Source organism: Panthera uncia, chromosome X (assembly GCF_023721935.1).
Source record: "Panthera uncia isolate 11264 chromosome X, Puncia_PCG_1.0, whole genome shotgun sequence".
Classification (NCBI taxonomy): domain Eukaryota; kingdom Metazoa; phylum Chordata; class Mammalia; order Carnivora; family Felidae; genus Panthera; species Panthera uncia.
The window spans coordinates 91,612,740-91,619,570 of record NC_064817.1 but is presented as its reverse complement, the minus strand read 5'-3'; the positions used below and the strand labels follow the sequence as shown (position 1 = coordinate 91,619,570).

The 6,831-nt window shown below is 46.2% G+C and overlaps 1 pseudogene; it reads left to right on the top strand.

Moving 5' to 3' along the window:
* Window positions 1-6,034: 6,034 nt before the first annotated feature.
* On the top strand, window positions 6,035-6,630 carry LOC125932381 (40S ribosomal protein S20-like; annotated as a pseudogene).
* Window positions 6,631-6,831: the final 201 nt, after the last annotated feature.

Here is a 6,831-nt window from a genome sequence, read left to right as displayed (position 1 = left end):
TAGACCAAACCTCTCATCCAAAGAAGAGCCCCTCTGGGATGACTGGTGGCTCAGTTGGTTGGACGGCAGACTCTTGATTTCAGCTCAGGTCATGATCCCAGGGCCATGGGATCAAGCCCCACCGCAGGCTCCACACTGGGCATGGGGCCTGCTTAGTAAGATTCTCTCCCTCTCTCCCTCTGCCTCGCTCTCCTGCTCCTGCTCTCTCTCTTTCTCTAAACACAAACAAACAAACAAACAAGCAAAACCAAAGAAGAACTTCTCCTCCGACACCTAAGCTTGGTGAGCCTTCAGTTTCTGCCTGAATCCGTTGAGTGACTGGACGTCCCTTGGAGAAGGAAAGGGTAACAGTCTTCCTTTTGTTGAGCAGGCATTTGCCTTCTATAACTCTTGCGCATTGATTTGACTTCCTCCCACAGAAACTATGAAAGATGTGTAATCGAACCCAAGTCCATCCGCCTGATGTGCAGCAAAGCCAATCACGGAGACATCAAGCATGGAGCGAGCAAAGAGTTTATTTGAGAGGGCAGCCAAAGGAGGAGGTGGGAGAACGGGTCTCAAATGTGTCTCCCTGAAGCGGGAGAGAGCGCAGGGTTTTTGGGTTTTGTTTATAACCATAGGGGCCGGGATTACATACCTATTGGCGAAAAGGGCAGGCAAACTTACGATTTTTCCCGAGGAAAGACGGAGTTGCACATTGAGCGAAAATTGATGAAACACCCAAGCCGTGCTCACTTTGGGGCGAAGACTTAACATCAGAACGAGGCAAAATTCAGCCCCTGACTCTAAGAGGTTATTTTAGGACGAGGAGAGGGGGCTATCGGCATGCCCTGAGCACTGTTATAAACAGGACGGAGACTTGGGCTTGTTATCTTGAGTAAGGAACGTAAGCCCTTGCTGGTTCACAGGGCTGGAACCGCATCAGTTGACCTTGAGTCCAAGCTTCTACAGAGAGAGCTAGTGAGTTTGTTAGTGGGGTCTGAAAAGACACAGTAGCTGACTGGGGGGGGGGGGCGGGAATAGCTCTCTGAAAAAATAAGCTTTACATTTTCTGCTAGTTTCCACTTCATTAACACTACGGGGCACAGTTTTCAACTCCTCCCTGAGTTACGATCTTTCCTCCATCTTGAGGAATTAGGATGGGGACTACTCGGCTACTTCCTGATCTCCTCGGGAGAGGTCGATTGGGGGTGAAGAGCAGTGTTTATAAATCTTAGCTGTAAGCAAAATTCCTTCGATGATTAATACGCCTGCCTGCAGGGCGAAGCGGAAGCTTCTAAGCTATAGGTCACAGCAGCGAGGGAAGTAGAAGCAATATGGAGCCCGACGTGCTAAGTTTCGCCCCGTTACAGATACACCCATAATCCCACTTTCATACGACAGTCCTTGAAGTACTTTAAGGTAGGCCTATTTACTTTAGAAAGAGATAAGGGAAGAATTAAATTCATAATCTGCGAAAAACACTGCAACACGCATAGACAGAGCTGAATATGTTGCTCGGGATGTATTTTGACCAGCACTATCTCCACAGTAGACTGTGGATCGTCCCACCTAATAGACTTCTACTAACGTGACCCCAAATCCCCCATCCCCACCCCCATCCTGCCACAGGTCACATTGGTGGCGCATACCAACTAAAACCTCCTGGTGTTTTTCACGCGGTTAAACCAAAAGACTCCCGTCCTCTCCTTTATACCTTCATGCCTTGACCTTCAGTGAAAGACGTTAGAGACAGCATTGAATTTTACCCGAGCCCTACACTCCTGGAAAACATGAGGTCAGAGGAATCTACTGCTCTTTCGTTTCAGAAAATGTCTTCTTGCAAAGAATCATCCTTTCCCACATGACTTACGTTAAGATTCACACATGCTCTGCTAGGGTATCTAAGCCAAGGTCAAGACAAAGATCCTCCAGAGTTCCGTATTCTTTGCCTCATAAGTAATCAGACGAATGCTTGTCTCTACTGATATGTGGAACAAAACACTTCCCAACCAAACTCTTGGTAAGAGTCCAACCTTCCCCGAGGCCTCTGAAATCTGGCCCACCCTCATCCAGAGCCAGTTTCCGGCAACTCCTTAAGGGCCCCTCTTGGAAAGCAGGCTGGATCGACAATGTGATCCTGCCCCCCCTTTCGGCTCACTTCCCCGGCACCTCGTTCTTTCCAGCTTTGTTTACACCTCTCCGTAAAAGGCAGCTTTTTACTGAACTCTAGGGATGCTTTGGAGATCTTACGGTCAGTGTTCTCCCTATGACAATAGCTGCCTCTCCCCCTCTCGATGATCCTTTTGAATGAAGTCTCTGCTCACCAAAGGCAGGGTGTGTGTCTATTTGATTTTATGTGTATGCTTACGTGAATTCGATTTTGATTGTAGCCCATCATTACGGCCCGTCCGAAAGCTTTCGCATCCTAAATGGGAAGAAAAGAGCACTAGACAGGTCTCTCTCTCTTTTTTTTTTTTTTCTCTTTCAAGGAAAAGGGAACTGGGATTTAAAACTATGTGTGCCAAAACAATATTTCTGGTAATGGCCAATTCACAAACTACCTGGAATAACTCTGCCATTCAGAACAATCTAATAGTAGAGACCGTTTTCTCTCAGCATTCAGGGATGATTCGGTATAATGATGAGAGCATAATGATCCCAATCACTGCCAGACATTTGTCTAGGGTTCTGCTAGTTTCGGATACTTGTCTTGAGCGATTCTGGCAAAACAGGCTGCCTTCACCCCGTCTCATAGTCTCTCATCGAGCAAGTATGGCTGGAAGTTTGTGACGTGGCAGGGGCACTTGGGTGGCTCAGTCAATTAAGTGTCTGACTCTTGATTTTGGCTCAGGTCACGATCTCACAGCTGGTGAGACTGAGCCCCGTGCTGGGCTCTGCGCTGACAACACGGAGCCTGCTTGGGATTCTCTCTCTTCCTCTCACTCTGCCCTTCCCCAGCTCATGCCCTCTCTCTTTCAAAATAAATAAACAAACATTAAAAAAAAAAAAAAAAAGGAAGCTGTGATACGGTCGACAGTGTTGATGCTTTAAGAAAATATTTCCTTTCACCCAAACATTTCCATAGATTTTCCTCCCTCCATTTTTTTAAAGTAAATTCTGTGCCCAACATGGGCTCAAACTCACCACTCAGAGATCAAGAGCCACATGCTCGGGGCGCCTGGGTGGCTCAGTTGGTTAAGCGTCCAACTCTCGGTTTCAGCTCAGGCGATGATCTCACGGTTTTGTGAGTTCAAGCCCCGCATTGGGCTCTGTGCCGATGGTGTGGAGCCTGCTTGGGATTCTCTCTCTCTCTCTGCCCCTCCCCTCCCCTCCCTGTCTCTGTCTCTCTCAAAATAAATAAACTTAAAAAAAAAAAAAAGAGTCACATGCTCTACCTACTGAACCATCCCCAACCATGACCCTCCTGCCATCATTCTTATCCCTTTGATATATGCTTGCGTTGGGAAGAAAAACTCTTCTGTAATGTTCAAGGTTCTTCTGGCTGGTCTAAGAACTGGCATGGGATAGAGCAACAGAAAATTAATTACTTAACTATGGGGAATCCACATAAACATGAATGGTTCCAAAGATAGTCAGATAAAATGAGGTATGTCATCCGGAACTAAGAAGGGGTTAGGGGTCTGGGACTTCAAAGGGAAGGAAAGCAATTTACAGGAAGATGAAAAAGAGTAAATTCTGGGTAAACAGAGGATTGCTAGGCCACACAGAAACAATGAGACACAGGAGCACCTGGGTGGCTCAGTCAGTTGAGCGTCGGACTCTTGATTTCGGCCGAGATCATGACCTCACAGTTCATGGAATGGAGCCCTGTGTCGGGCTCTGGGCTGACGGGGCAGGGCCCGCTTGGGAATCTCTCCCTCTCTCTCTCTCTGCCTCCCCCCCCCCCGCCCCCACTCACTCTCTCTCAAAATAAATAAGCATTTAAAAAGAAAAAGAAGCAGTGAGACACAGAGAGGAATTTTAACAAACAGACTCGGCTCAATTCTTGTCTGCCAACCTCGGTTCACATCGTAATGCCATTGTCTATGGTGACTGCTCTCTTTTGGGCCTGAACTGTTTTCAGTTTGAAACAATCTGCAGGCCAAAGTGGCACATCTTGGGGCAACTCATTCCAAACCAACGCTCAACCTTGTGCGTGGATGTCTGAAAGGAGAACATAGGGACCGGATCTTCCGAGAAATGTGAACACATGTTAGTTGAGGAGAACGAAACCCTCAGCAGAACCACATATGCCTTAACAGATACGTCAGATACATAGTAAACACATATGAATATACTCAAACAATGAAAAACAATGACCAATTACAAATGTAGATTCTAAGGGTAACATGAGGACATTCTCTTTGAGGACCCTTCCCTTCTTAGGATGTCTCTAGAAAGCTGACATGGCAACTGAAGAGGCTGACCCTTTTGAGTTTTTTTTTTTGACAACTCAATTCACATATCTTCTGACTCTTGGAAATACGAACAGACACTTTTGAAATTAAGTCTCTCAGGAGATATACAAGCAACAACCACGGTGCATCTATATGTCTCTCGAGGAGGTAAGAGACGTTTTCATTGTTCTTTCTTCCATTTTAAGGTATCGATGTATGGGACATTCTGTCCAGACTTTGTAAGTCGGTCCAGATTGTTCTATTACCTTACAGCACGTGGATGTGATAATGCTTATGCAATATTAACTTGTGTTATTTCCCATGTCTCTACTCCTACAGAGGGGTCTATTGCTGGCAGGATTCTTTACATCTCCCTATCGGGTGGTAACTAGAGTAGGTAATTCTTCCTTACTGAGAAGAAAAGCTAGTAAAAACAAGATAAAAGGGGCCAGCCAGACGCCCGAGGCTCGATACTCCCCTGGCAAACTTCTGGCTTCTGTGACCTTGTTTGCTTCCTGTGACAGCGTAGAGCCTGCTTGGGATTCTTTGTCTCCCTCTTTCTCTCTGTACCACCCCCCCAACCCCCACTTGCATGCCCTCTCTCTCTCTCAAAAATAAATACACATTTAAAAAAAAAAAAAAGATGTTTAATAACATGTATACCTCCTATATACTTGGCAGATACCCAGGAAACCTGAATAACGTCCTAAAACGGCCCAAGCCACCATCTTTTCTTTTAATTTTTTTAACGTTTATTTATTATTAAGAGACAGAGCGCGAGCGGGGGAGGGGCAGAGAGAGAGGGAGACACAGAATCGGAAGCAGGCTCCAGGCTCTGAGCGGTCCGCACAGAGCCCGACGCGGGGCTCGAACTCACGGACCGCGAGATCGTGACCCGAGCCGAAGCCTTACGCTTCACCGACTGAGACACCCAGGCGCCCCCAGGCCGCCATTTTAAGTCTACCTCCGTCTAAAGACAAAGGAAGATAATGGGGCGGGGCGCCAGTTATGGGAGGTTGCCAGGTAAAGAGGGTAAAGTAAAGGAGGGTATGGTTGTTACACAGACACAAATCACTGCCTTCTCCATTGATAAGAATTTTTAGAGATTTGGTCATCCTTCTCTTCCCAGTACAGAGAGGGGGACACCCTTACAAGTGGAGATTTCCTTTACAAATACACATTTCTCAGCCAATCAAGAAATCAAAGAAGAAATAAAGAAGTCTCTTACCACTCCCATCACTGTGTCTCAACACTGCACGGGGAGTCCTAGCAACAGCGATTAGACAACATAAAGAGATAAAAGGCAGACAAAATGGCAAGGAAGAAACAAAATCCTCACCACTCGCAGATGACATAATACTACGTATAGAAAACGCCAAGACCGGGACTGATTACTCGAACTGATAAATGAGTTCAGTAAAGTCGCAGGATACACAGTCAACGTACAGGAATCTGTTGCATTCCTAGACGCTAATAATGAGGGGACAGAAAGTGAAATTAAGAGAAAAATTTCATTTACAGTTGCACCGTAAACAATAACATAATCCGTTCTTTGAGGAAGGTGCAGTTACAGCTAGAGTAGATCTCTGGACACCCCACTCCTGCTCCCGACTCCCCACTTTTTGCTTTTGCTGAGCAGCAAGTTGGTCATAGCCATGGCTTTTAAAGACACCGGGAAGACACCCATGGAACCCGAGGGGGCGATTCACAGAATGAGAATTACTCTAACCAGCCTCAATGTAAAATCTTTGGAGAAGGTACATGCTGACTTGACCAGAGGGCAAAGGAGAAGAATCTCAAAGTGAAAGGACCAGTCCGGATGTTTACCAAGACTCTGAGAATCAGGGGTGCCGGGGTGGCTCGGTCGGCTGAGCGTCCGACTTCGGCTCAGGTCGTGACCTCACAGTTCATGGGTTCGAGCCCCGCGTCAGGGTCTGTGCTGACAGCTCAGAGCCTGGAGCCTCCTCCTGATTCTGTGTCTCCCTCTCTTTCTGCCCCTCTCCCCCCCCCCTACTTGCTCTCTTTCTCTCTCTGTGTCTCTCGAAAATAAATAAACATTTTTTAAAAAAGACTGAGAATCTCTACAAGTAAAACTCTTTGCGGTGAAGGTTCTAAGGCTTGGGATCATTCTCAGATGAGGATCCACAAGTGACTCACTGGCTGGCACAGTCCTTCTGAGATTGTTAAGCAGATTACTTCCATCAGTATTGAGCCAGGAGTCGACACTGAAGTCATCATTGCGGATGCTTAAACTTTTTTAATAAATTGGTTATCAGTTGTTAAAAACAACAACAACAACAATAAAATACTCGGGAATAAACTTAAACAAAGAGGTACTCTAAAAACTATAAAACCCTGATGAAAGACATTCAAGAACACATGAAGAAATGGAAAGACATTCCATGCTCAGGAATTGGAAGAACAAATATTGTGAAAATGTCCACAACTACCC